The sequence below is a fragment of the Lutra lutra genome, chromosome 4 (genome assembly GCF_902655055.1).
Source record: "Lutra lutra chromosome 4, mLutLut1.2, whole genome shotgun sequence".
In the NCBI taxonomy this organism is placed as follows: Eukaryota; Metazoa; Chordata; class Mammalia; order Carnivora; family Mustelidae; genus Lutra; species Lutra lutra.
In genome coordinates this window covers 176,197,730-176,209,888 of record NC_062281.1, presented here as the reverse complement: position 1 = coordinate 176,209,888, position 12,159 = coordinate 176,197,730, and the positions used below count along the sequence as shown (strand labels likewise).

At 42.1% G+C, this 12,159-nt stretch overlaps 1 protein-coding gene across 2 annotated transcripts in view; it reads left to right on the top strand.

The window, feature by feature from the left end:
- The window catches only part of EPB41 (erythrocyte membrane protein band 4.1), a 199,217-nt gene that overhangs the window by 17,874 nt on the left and 169,184 nt on the right, over positions 1-12,159 (top strand). Inside the window, exon 1 of one of the 2 annotated variants that reach the window (XM_047723948.1) lies at positions 1,585-1,818. The exons of the other annotated variant lie outside the window; for it this stretch is intronic. The gene's annotated coding sequence lies outside the window, so the exon portion shown is untranslated. Of the gene's footprint in view, positions 1-1,584; positions 1,819-12,159 lie in introns of those variants that run through there. 2 annotated transcript variants of the gene reach the window in all.

The window sequence follows — 12,159 nt, the reverse complement described above, 5'->3', positions numbered from 1 at the left end:
TAAAATCTCAAAATAAAAGGGGATTGGTGCTTGGCTGGCTAAGTTGGTAGAGCATGTGACTCTTGGTCTTGAGGTTGTGAGTTCGAGCCCCATATTGGGTGCAGAGATTACTTAACAATAAAATCTTAAAAAAAAAAAAAAAGGCAGGGCAAGGGTTTGTGGGTGGAGGCTGTTTTAGACAGGGTAGTTAGGTAGTCCTCAAGTGGTTTGCTTAGGATGTTTCAAACAGATAATTCATGCAATGTGCTCAGCTCAGTGCTGACAACAATTGAGAGCTTAACAAACATATTATTAGGTCAGCCTGCTCCACACCTCTCAGTCCATATTTTAGTCTCTGAATAGCAGTAATAATGAACACTTATGTAGCTCTTGCTATGAACTAGGCACTGTTCTAAGACCTTTTACATATCTTAACTGATTTAATTCTTATAATAACTCCTAGGAGGTAGAACTATCATTATCCCCTTTTATGGGGTTAGAAACAGACACAGAGAAGTCCAAACAGTGAGGGAGGGCTGGAGGCTGGGAACTGAACCCCAGGTGTCTGTTCTAGAGGCTGAGCTGTGGATGGGAGGGGGCTGTGATCAGATACCAGGAGACAGTGAAGCTGGCGTAAGCAGGTTCTGATGTCAGATGGCCTGGCTTCTTATCCTGGCAGGTCTAAACCTCTCTGCCTCAGTGTCTTCATCTCTAGAATGGGAATATCAGAACCTTTCTTACCTTATAGGGACAGTGCTTAAAACATGAGCCTTCATTCTGCTGTGTGGGGTCCCAGCCTTTTCAGAGTCCAGCCTGGCAGGAAGTACGAAGTGTCAAGGGGCCTCTGAAACTTCTGAAAGGAAATAAAGGCACATCAGGCAACTGTCAGAGCGACCCTAAATTCAGCTGGGGCGCAGATCTTGGAAGCTAGGCCTTTATGATTTTGAGGGTGCCAAGGTGGAACTGGAAGGTCCTTAAATGCAAAAGACAGGTGAAATCTTGGCGTGGCCATAACATTCAGCTTTCGGCCCTTACACAATTGCCAGGAGAGGTAAGGCCTCCACGAATGTCAGGGTGTGAATGGCACCTAGAGACCATCAAATTAGTAGATGGGGAAACTGGGGCCCAGAGAAGCTGAGTGGCTTACCCAAGGTCACGAAGTGCATTAGTGGGCAGTCAGCTGGCAGAAGCCTCGGCTTTCCTTGAGGCTTTCAAATCTCAGCCTCCTACCTGGGCGTCCTCTGGGTGGAAAGGGCCTCACCTCGGTCCCGGGCACTAGCTGCCTCATTCCCCACGTGGGTACTGCAGGGGCCCGGAACCCCGGGACTCCCGAGCAAGTTCGACTTGCGCTTGCGCATATGCGGCCAGCCCCTTGCCTTTTCCCCTCTTTTTCCTACTCCTTCCAGGCCCTAACCCGCCTAGAGGAGGGGGAAAGTAGAGAAGCCCAGAACTTGTCCTCAGCCAATGGGCTGGCGGGCCGCGAGCCCGGCCCCCTCCCTCCCTCAGGCGCCGTCCAATAGAAATTTACTACAATGTTGTGGCGAACGGAGGGGGAGGGGCGCGCGCGGGCTGGCTGGCTGCGGGCCGGGCGGCCTCGCCTCACAGAGCGAAGGCGGGAGGGCGCGCGCCGGGGCCGCCTGCTCGCTTGCTCACTCGCTCCCTCGCTCGCTCCCTCCCTCCCTCCCTCCGCCGGTGGGTTAGTCAGTCAGTCAGTCCACCAGCAGCCGGCGGGCCCGCGAGCCGCGGAGGGCCCGAATCTCGGCGCCGGCGCCTTCTCCTGCCATTGTTCGTCGGGCGGCTGCGGCGGCGGGCTCAGGAGCCCGGGCCCCGGGGCCACCGGTGAGACGAGGCGGCTGCGGCGCGCGAGCGGGGTTGGGGGTGGTGGTGGCGCGGAGCTGTCCCCGAGGGGACGGTCCTGGTGGCCGCGGCGGCGCCGCAGCCTCTTTGTCTGCAGCCCCCCGCAGGCCCCGGGCCGGGGGCGCGGGCTCCCGGGCCTCTGCGCGCCGGAGGCTGAGGGGCTGCAGCCGGGACGCGGCCGGCCTGAGCAGAAGGAGGCGGGGGCTGGCGGCGGGGGAGCGTTGCAAAGTTGAGCTTGGGGTCTGTTGTTGACGAGGTCCGCCCATCACTGTCCACCGGCAGGAACCTTGGAAGGAAACCGAATGGAGGAGGATTGCGGGTTCCGGGCGGTGAAGGTGTTGGGGGCAGCCGCAGAGCAGTTTCTTCCTGACGAGGTGGCTGGGCTGTCTGCAGAAGTCTGGCACCATCTGAGGGCTGGAGGGAGCCCTGGAAGGACAGGGAGGCCTTCCCGCCCCAAACGGCCGCCCGGCTGAAAGAATCCCCCGACCCCGAGGGCTCTGCCGCGCTCCCCTCTAGTCTTCGCGGTTCCCAGGGACCAAAGGGTTAAATCTATTCTCTCAGCATCGTGACCTCCTTTTTCAGTTCCTGCATCTGTCGGCTTGGAAATATTTCCTCCTGCTTGCTGGGCTGCTTCTACCTGTGGGGAGGCTGGATGTGGGCTCGCGCTCCGAGAGGCACCGCGCTCGAGAGGCACCACCCGGCGATTGTTCCGGGCGGGGGCTTGCCACACCTGGTCCATCTGCTCCAGGAACGCGCGTCCTCCGGAGAGAAAGTGATCTCACGTGCAACAGACAAATTGCTGACGGATTGGTTTCTGGCCACATGATAGTCACTGTCATCCTGTTGTGCCTCTGTGCCCTACCATGAATGCCTCGTTTGTGGGGACTTGGCGTTTTTTTGGCACGTACTGCTGATTAGGAGATAGGTGTTTTGTTTTGTTTTGCTTTAAGAGGTGCCGAGCCCTGTTTTTAGTAGTCTGGGTGATTTCACAGCTGCTATTTTGTTCTTTCTGTTTTTAGGGGAAAATTGCAAGAAATGGTTATGTCTTGTGTCTTGGATATTATTACAGTGGATTTATGCTCTCTTGAGGATGCACTGTATATGCTGTTGCTCACTGCTTTTTCTGTATTCTCAGTCCTGGCAAAGATTTTAGTTCATTTATGCTTTTATTTATTTATTTTTAAAAAGATTTTATTGATTTATTTGAGAGAGAGAGAGAGCACAACCAGGAGGAGAGCAGGCAGGGGGAGAAACAGGCTCCCGGCTGAGCAGGGAGCCCTATGTGGGGCTGGATGGTCCCAGGACCTCGGGATCATGACCTGAGATGAAGACAGACGCTTAAGGGTCTGAGCCACCCAGGCGTCCCTGGTTTATGTTTTTAATCAAGCAGTTGATATACATATCCCCCCTTACTTTTCATGGAAACTTGATATACTCTTCATTTCCCTAAGTTGGAAACATCAGAAGTTCTTTGCCAGCTGTGTAATTTTTGGTTTTGTGAATAGTTTTTTGGGGTGTTATTAATATAATCCATGTAGAGTAGGTCACAGGATAGCTGGCACACAGCACTCAATAAATGACATAAAAAAATGCTTATAACTGAACATCAGATTGCCTTGGAATCAAGGTGCTAATTCAGAGTGCTTTCTCCACGAGGTTATAATTAAGGTAAACACGGGAATTATTCGTATCTCTGGGGGAAACTGAAGTAGGGTTATCTTTGCCACTATTAAAAGTGAACTCACTGGCAAACCCAAGCTCAGTCTGCTAACCTTCTGATTTCTCTTTCTTCTAGTAACAAAACTACACTTTTTTTCTTATACAGTTGGATTCAGGCTTGGAAAGAAATGTTTTTAATTTTTAGGCCTTGCCTAAATTCTCCCAACATTTATACTAGTGTTTTATTACAAATATACCAAATATTTTTTTTTAAAGATTTTTGTTTATTTGTCAGAGAGAGAGAGAGAGCACAAGCAGGCAGAGTGACAGGCAGAGGCAGAGGGAGAAGCAGACTCCGGCTGAGCAAGGAGCTGGATGTGGGACTTGATCCCAGGACCCTGGGATCATGAGCTGAAGGCAGCGGCTTAACCCACTGAGCCACCCAGGCGTCCCAATATACCAAATATCTTATAGATAAGTCCCCAATCTACCTTTCTACCATTATTCTTCTTATTACTTGTGTTTTTCAGCCAAGAAGAACTGTTCAGTAATAACTCCTGCTTTCCCATGTGTATCTCTTTGGCCATGCAGTTCCATATATGTTCTTCCTGACTGTTTTCAGGTCTTTTACCTTAAAAATGTGACATATATCAGTAATTTGAAGTATGGGGAAAAGTTCCATATGTGGAAGGAACTTAATGGACTTTTTTGTTTTGTTTTGAAATTTTTTTAGAGACTCATTGGTATGGCCAGCTAGTTCAGTTTTCTTTAGCTGGTGTTTGTTAAAGGACTTAGGTCCTCAGCGTCCCATTGATATGTGTAGCCCTTAGTAGTAGATGATGGCTGATGGTGGAGTAAGAAAACTACTTAGGGCTTCCATTCTACTCAGAGCTAAGAGCTCTACCCGTCAATGAGTTTAATGCTTGGAAATTCTGGCTGTCAGCAGATCGACTAAGCTAACAGAAATAGACAAAGTTAGGGGCATCTGCGTAGCTCAGTTGGTTAAGCATGTGGCTTCAGTTGGGTAGTAATCTCAGGGCCCTGGGATTGAGCCCGTCGTTGCACTCCCTACTCAGCTGGCAGCTCCCCCTGCTTGTGTGCTTGTGCTGTCTCTCTCTCTCTAAAAAAAGAAAAGAAAAAAAAAAAAAGAAAAAGAACTAGACTAAGCCAATAGACCCATCTTTTAGGTCAGTCTCTTTATGCATCTTGCTTTATGCATCTCTTCTCTTTCTTGGTGGTTAGTCCAAGGTCAACATTTCCTTAAAGTCCGTTAAACACTCAAATCATATTTGTTGTTTTCAAGGAGTAGATATGTTGAACAAACCTGTTTTAAACCAGGCTTATCCTCAATATAAAATATAAAATAACATGATATAATTTATATATTAGCAAAGTAATACACACATTTTCCTCTTTGCTTATTTAAAAGTGCTTTCATCTTATCCCCTTTCTTTTTTCTTTACAAAACACTGCTAAGGTGGGACACCTAGGTGGCTCAGTCAGTTAAATGTCTGTCTTTGGCGCAGGTCATTATCCCAGGATCCTGGGATGGAGTCCCTCATTGGGCTTGTTGCTCAGCAGGGACCTGCTTCTCCCTCTGCCTCTCTGATTTTCCCTGCTTGCGTGCTCCCATGTGCGAGTGCTCTCTGGCTTTCTCTCTCCCTGTGACCAAAACAACAACAACAACAAAACAACACTTTAAAGCTAATATCTAAATTAACACATGATTTTATTTTTTATTATTTTAGTTTTTTTGGAAGATTTTATTTATTTTAGAGAGAGAGAGACAGTAGGGGCAGATGGAGAGAGAGAATCTTTAGCCCACTCTGCACTGAACGCAGAGCCCCATGCAGGCCCTTGATCTCACAACCTTGATGTCATGACCTGAGCAGAAATTAGGAACCGGATACTTAACCAACTGAGCCACCAAGGTCACCCCGAAATTAACAAATGATTTTAAATGATACCTGTCTCCTCTGAAAAAAAATGGTTGTGGCATTTGTTGAGGTATGACCTATATATTTTTTCCTGTTATTCTTTTTTGTCAGGTTTGTGCCCTACATTTAAAGTTCACCAGTGTGATGTTTTTCTTGGTGCAGCTTGAGTTTAACATTTTTTGAAATTGCAGAGCTAGACTTCCATCTCATTCTTCAGTTTTTACGGTCTTAATTTTAAACAAATTCATATTATGGGAGATGGTGTGCTCTCCCACCAAACACCAAAGACAGTGTTACTTGGTTTCCTTCTTACTTTTGCTGAGAAAGCTTCAGAGTTAAGTCTGTCAGAAGTGTTGGCTAAAAAGTCACAGGATTCTTGAATTCTCTGCAGGTATTTTGAGATGCACATCCAGAGATTGTGATTTAAAAATATATGGTCTATAATTTGTGATGTGAGTGATAGGGCTTACGTATATTGTTTTCTGAATGTCCAATCCAATTTAATCCTGGTGATCTGATTTTATAACTGTAGTATCTCAGTGGCTAGGAAGGGTTGCTGAATTTGGTTCTGAAATCAAGAGGAGCACATGTTGAGACCACGGTCTGTTTCCCTGTTATCTAAGGAGCTGGCCAGCTCCTCAAGTGCTGCCAGTGTATTTTTCCAAGAGTCTCATCAAATTCGTGATTGGTCACATGGCATGTTCAGATGCAGATTCATCCCTGCCTCCAAAGAACTTGTTTTTTCCTCTATCGCTTGAGAGTGGAAGCACCTTATTTTATTTGTGAGCTAAGCAATAATAATTTTAAGAACTTTATTCTTATGAATAACTTTGCTTTTTTCTCTGATACCCCCAATGATGAAACTTAAAAACTTTAAAAAGAAGCCTCTGAATTGATCAGTTATGGGCCTTATTTATATAGAGGATCTAGAGTTTTTGGAAGGTAATCGATTCATTTCATTTATAATAGCTTTTAGGTGAGAAGAGCCAGATTCTAAATGTATGTGTTAATTTTTGCTTTTTATTTAAGTTCGTTGTTATGCCATTGGTGGCTTACTCTGTGTTGTTTTTATGAGTAGATTCATGGGATGTTCAGTAAAATGCAGTGTAACAAATACTCTGGTGTACACACTGAGTTAAATTAGTATTTTGATTTACTCTGCTGTTATTTAATGAATACACAGTGAGAAAGATTAATGGAGCTATAGCAATGGACAGTATTCAGAAACTGAAGGCTTTAGAAAGGAGAACTTTGATATTTTATTTTGAGTGCTGATCTTATTTAGAATTAACTGCCTCACTGACACTGCTTCACGTGTTGGTTTTAGGAAAGTTTAGTGAGAGCATCTGATTATGATGAAAGTCTATTTTACTTATTTTTGTTAATTATTTTTTATTTAAATGGGATTGTATCCACCTTGAAGTATTTGAAAATAAATTGGCTAGCTCTTTGGATTTTAAAGAAAAGCAAAATACCAATATTGGGTGTGGTCAATACAATACAAGGAATGACCTGAGACTTTAAAATACCCTTCCCCCAATCTTTATCAGCTTCCTCCAAAGTCACCCTAAATAAATATGCTACCCTTAAAAGTCTCTTGTATATGAAATTCCAGAGCCATTCTGGCATCATGTCTATTTTGTTATTTTGTTATTGCACTTATTAAGACCAGTTCTATTGCAGTTACCTCTTAATTATCTCCAGGATAAAGCCATATGGATTAAACTGTGATTAGCTATTGCTGTCTCCCTTTCATGGCTGAGGGTTCTTTGTGTCACTGACACCGAATTAATCTAGGCCTTCTATCATTCAACTCTGAAGAAAATCTCTAGAAATTAAAATTGTTTCTTAGCTATGTGTAGTAGAGCCTTGAGTAGGGTTAAAGTAATCTTGGCAGATTACTTTAGGAAGTAGGAAGAGGCAAAATTGTCTGATGGAATAGAATAGGTTGGGATTGTGACTAAATATTTATATTGATAAATAAGATTGGAAGAAGCAGTAGATACTCCATTAATATTATCTAATTCTTTTTCTATATATTCAATGTATTATATGTATAATTCTGTTATCTAATAATAGGAACAGGAACACCTCAATTTTTTTGGAAATAGGTGGAAATAATAAGATAAAATAAGATACAATATTTACTCCTGAAGTTAATTTTGATTTATAAATGCAGCTTACCTGCTTTTTGTGCCTTCCATCCTCTACAAAAAGTATCTTAATCCAAACCAACTTTTGGTAGACACTCTATATGTCTGAATTGTAGCACCGGATACAACACAGACTGAGGTTTAAATATTTTCAACATTAATATTCATTTAGAAAACTTCTATATTCTCTTTTGATAATATCTGCATTAAGTCATAAAAAAGTTATAAGAGTTTTGAAGACTCCTCAGTGATTTAACATAATTAAAGCATAGGGTTATTTTGTATTGGTTAAATTTAAGCCCGTGACCCACAAGTGAAGTAGAAATGTAAACTCTTGGTAATTTATATTCATATAGTACTATGTCAAGGTTGAGCTGTGATTGCTATTCATCTATTACTTAATGCTTATATAAATTAAATAATCCTATTAAAATCATTTCAATACAATGAGATCTTAACGTATATCTTTGAATACATCATCGTATAAAGAATTGCCATTTTAATTTATATGTCAAGGTTTTTTTGGTTTCGTTTTTGTTTTTGTTTTTTTAAGATTTTACTTATTTATTTGACAGAGAGAGAGAACACAATAGGGGGAGCAGCAGGCAGAGGGAGAGGGAGAAGCCGGCTCCTCGCCAAACAGGGAGCCTGATACCGGGCTCAGTCCCAGGACTCTGGGATCATGACCTAAGCTGAAGGCAGATGCGTAATGACTGAGCCACGGACGCAACCCTATATGTCAAGTATTTTCATTTACCAATTCAAAGTTGTACGTATATTCAAGTGAGAAGTGTTTCACTTCGATGATACACTTGGGACAGGTTATTGAAATAAATGTTTCTGTCTAATTTTGACCATATAGACACAGGCAGAACTGTTGAGTTCCAAGGATTTCAGCCCTCAAATTTTATTTATTTATTTATTTATTTATTAAAGATTTTATTTATTTATTTGACAGAGAGAGATCACAAGTAGGCAGAGAGGCAGGCAGAGAGAGAGGAAGGGAAGCAGGCTCCCTGCTGAGCAGAGAGCCCGACGCGGGACTCGATCCCAGGACCCCGAGATCATGACCTGAGCCGAAGGCAGCGGCTTAACCCACTGAGCCCCCCAGGCGCCCCAAATTTTATTTATTTTTAATTTTTGTTTTTTATTTATTTGTAAGAAATTTTATTTTTAAGTAATCTCTATATCCAATATGGGGGCTCGAAACCACAGCCCCTGAAATCAAGAGAAGAATGCTCCACCAACTGAGCCAGCCAAATACCCCAGCCTTTCAAATTTTACCTGTCAACTATTTCAGTATGTAATAGGGACTCATGGAAGGAATCTTAAAGAGGCTTTTTTTTTTTTTTTTTTTGCTACCACCCACTTGCTGTTTCTTGCCCTTTTATCTTTTTTAATGATTCAGAGAATTGACACTATTGCTAACTTACTACCTGTGAGTCCTACTATTTTTGATGGTATTATGTAATTATATAAACCTTTCGCATGGTGTCATATGATGTTGTATATATGTCCTCCCACACATGTGTCTTTAGAGTAATTTCTTTCCATCTGGTGTTGGAAATGAGCTCTTTGTGTGGTTATTTTTAAATCTTCAAGCTTTCTGGCATCCTCAACTCTTGAAATAACATAGTTACTTTTGAAGGCCAAAAAATCCACACAGTATATTTAGTGTTTTTTTTCCAGTGAAAATGTAAATAGTATTTTATTTTAAAAATCATATCCTGTGTTCTAAACAGGCAACATATGTATTTTATTTTTAGATGGTCTCCAGATAATTTTGTTAAAAGTTAGGAAATAATCAGTCAGTTGTTGCCAAGTAGATAAAGTAAAGGAGACGTACTTAAGGGAAAGGATGCCAACAATAAGAAACCTGTTAGAGAAAAGAGGTTTCAAAGATATTTATTCTCTGAAGGTTTATTGGTATCCTTTTCTGAACTCTTGGAGTATTTATTTGTAATATATCAGATTTGTTGTGTGTGTGTGTTTTTAAAAAAAATTTTAAAAAATATTTTATTTATTTATTTGAGAGAGAGAGAGAGATATTGAGAGAATGAATGGGAGGAGGGGCAGAGGGAGAAGCAGACTCCCTGTGGAGCAGGGAGCATGATGCAGACCTTGATCCCAGGACCTTGGGATCATGACCTGAGCTGAAGGCAGATGCTTAACAGACTGAGCCATCCAGGTACCCTGTTGTGTGTTGTTTTATATTGTATATGAAACTGCTATTCCCCAATGAGATTGCCAGCTTCTGGGGGGCAGAAGGTCAATATCATGTCTTTCATTTCATCCTTATCCCCCAAACACAGATATTGTAAAACACAATAGCTAGATACATAAAATAGGGGACACACTAGACATATAGATGTATAGTGAGAATATGATGTCCTGGGATAATTAAGATTTACGACCTGAGTTGTAATGCTGACTGCTTCTGATTGCCTCTCTGTGTATGTGTGTGTGTCCTATTTTTTTGGAAAGTAAGTCACAGTTATCATGACACTTTACTCCTAAAATGCTTTGTTATGCATATCCTACAAAGGCATTATCCTATATAACTATAATACCATTATTATACCTAAGAAAATTAACAATATTTCCATAATAGCAACCATATATATGGATTGGATATTGGTTGATATTATATATATTGATATATAAATTCATATATATATATATATATATATAATATATATATTGGTTGATAATGTGTCTGTATGTATGTGTATATATGGCATGGAGCCCAATGTAGGGCTTGAACTCACAACCCTGAGATCCAGACACGAGCTGAGATCACATGTTGGGCACTCAATGGACTAGGCCACCCAGGCACCCCAATATCCAATCTCTATTTTAAGAGATTATTGCCATCTGCTTAGCAAGATTCATCCAATAATTCTTTTCAGATGCTATTTTTGTTGACTTATTCTTGCTAATTGTCTCCCTCTAATATGACCATTAATGAACACTGGTGTTGCGCGCCTGGGTGGCTCAGTGGGTTAAGCCTCTGCCTTCAGCTCAGGTCATGATCTCAGGGTCCTGGGATCAAGCCCCGCATCGAGCTCTCTGCTCAGCGGGGAGCCTGCTTTCTCCTCTCTCTCTCTATGCCTGCCTCTCTGCATACTTGTGATCTCTCTCTCTCTGTTTCAAATAAATAAATAAAATCTTTTTTTTTTTTTAAAGATTTTATTTATTTATTTGACAGAGAGAAATCACAAGTAAGCAGAGAGGCAGGCAGAGAGAGAGGAGGAAGCAGGCTCCCTGCTGAGCAGAAAGCCCGAAGCGGGGCTCGAACCCAGGACCTGGGATCATGACCTGAGCCGAAGGCAGCGGCTTAACCCACTGAGCCACCCAGGCGCCCCAATAAATAAAATCTTTAAAAAGAAAAAATGAACACTGGTGTTTGTAGGACCAAAAAAACTAGCACTGGGGTGAATGATTGCATAGTGATCATAGCATCATTTATAAATAAATGTACTAAAGAATATATCAGGTGGACAAAGGGCAAGGTATTTCTGTTTTGTTTGGTTTTAGACTTTTATTATGCCTATTGTAGTAGGCACCCTTTAAGGTGGTCCCCAGTGATTCCTGCCTCCTGGTATTCATGCGCTTGTGTAATCTCTTCCCCTTGAGTGTGGCCTGGACTTAACTTCTAATGAATAGAATACAGCACAAGTGGTGGGATGTTACTTCCAAGATTAGGTTACAAAAGGCTGTGGCTTTTGTCTTGGTCCCTCTCATCTTGGGCTCTCATTCTGTCCCTTGGATTTTCAGCTGCCATAGCCTAAGAATGTACAGGCAGCCTGTGTAGAGGCCTACATGGTGAGAAACCAAGTCTGTCAGCAGCAGTGTAAGTGAGCTTGGAAGCAGATCTCTGAGGCCTGATAACAGCCATGTGAGTAAGCTCGGAAGTAGATTCTTCAGACAGAGTTGAGCCTTGAGTTGAATGCAGACATGGTTGACACTTGACTACAATATCATGAGAGACCCTGAGCCAAAGGCACCCAGCTAAGTCATGCTTGAATTCTTGATCTGTAGAAATTGAAATAATAAATGTTTATTGTTTTAAGCCACCAAGTTTTGGGGGTAATTTTTTTCCCCCCCTGAGATTTTTAAGTAATCTCTACTCCCAATGTGGGGCTTGAACTTATAACCCCAAGATCAAGAGCCACGTGCTTCACCAACTGAGCCAGCCAAGTGCACTGTTTTGGGGATAATTTGTTGTATAAGAATAGATAACTAATACATCTACCATTTACTAATTTAATAAATATTAATCATCTGTTTTTAAAATTTTTTTATTATTATGTTCAATTTGCCAACATATAGTACATCATTAGTTTTTTATGTAGTAGTTGCATATAACACCCAGTGCTCATCACAACATTCATCTGCTATTTTTTATTTTTTAATTTTGTAAAAAAAGATTTTATTTATTTATTTATTTATTTATTTATTTATTTATTTGACAGACAGAGATCACAAGTAGGCAGAGAGAGAGAGAGGAGGAAGCAGGCTCCCGGCTGAGCAGAGAGCCCAATTCGGGGCTTGATCCCAGGACCCGAAGGCAG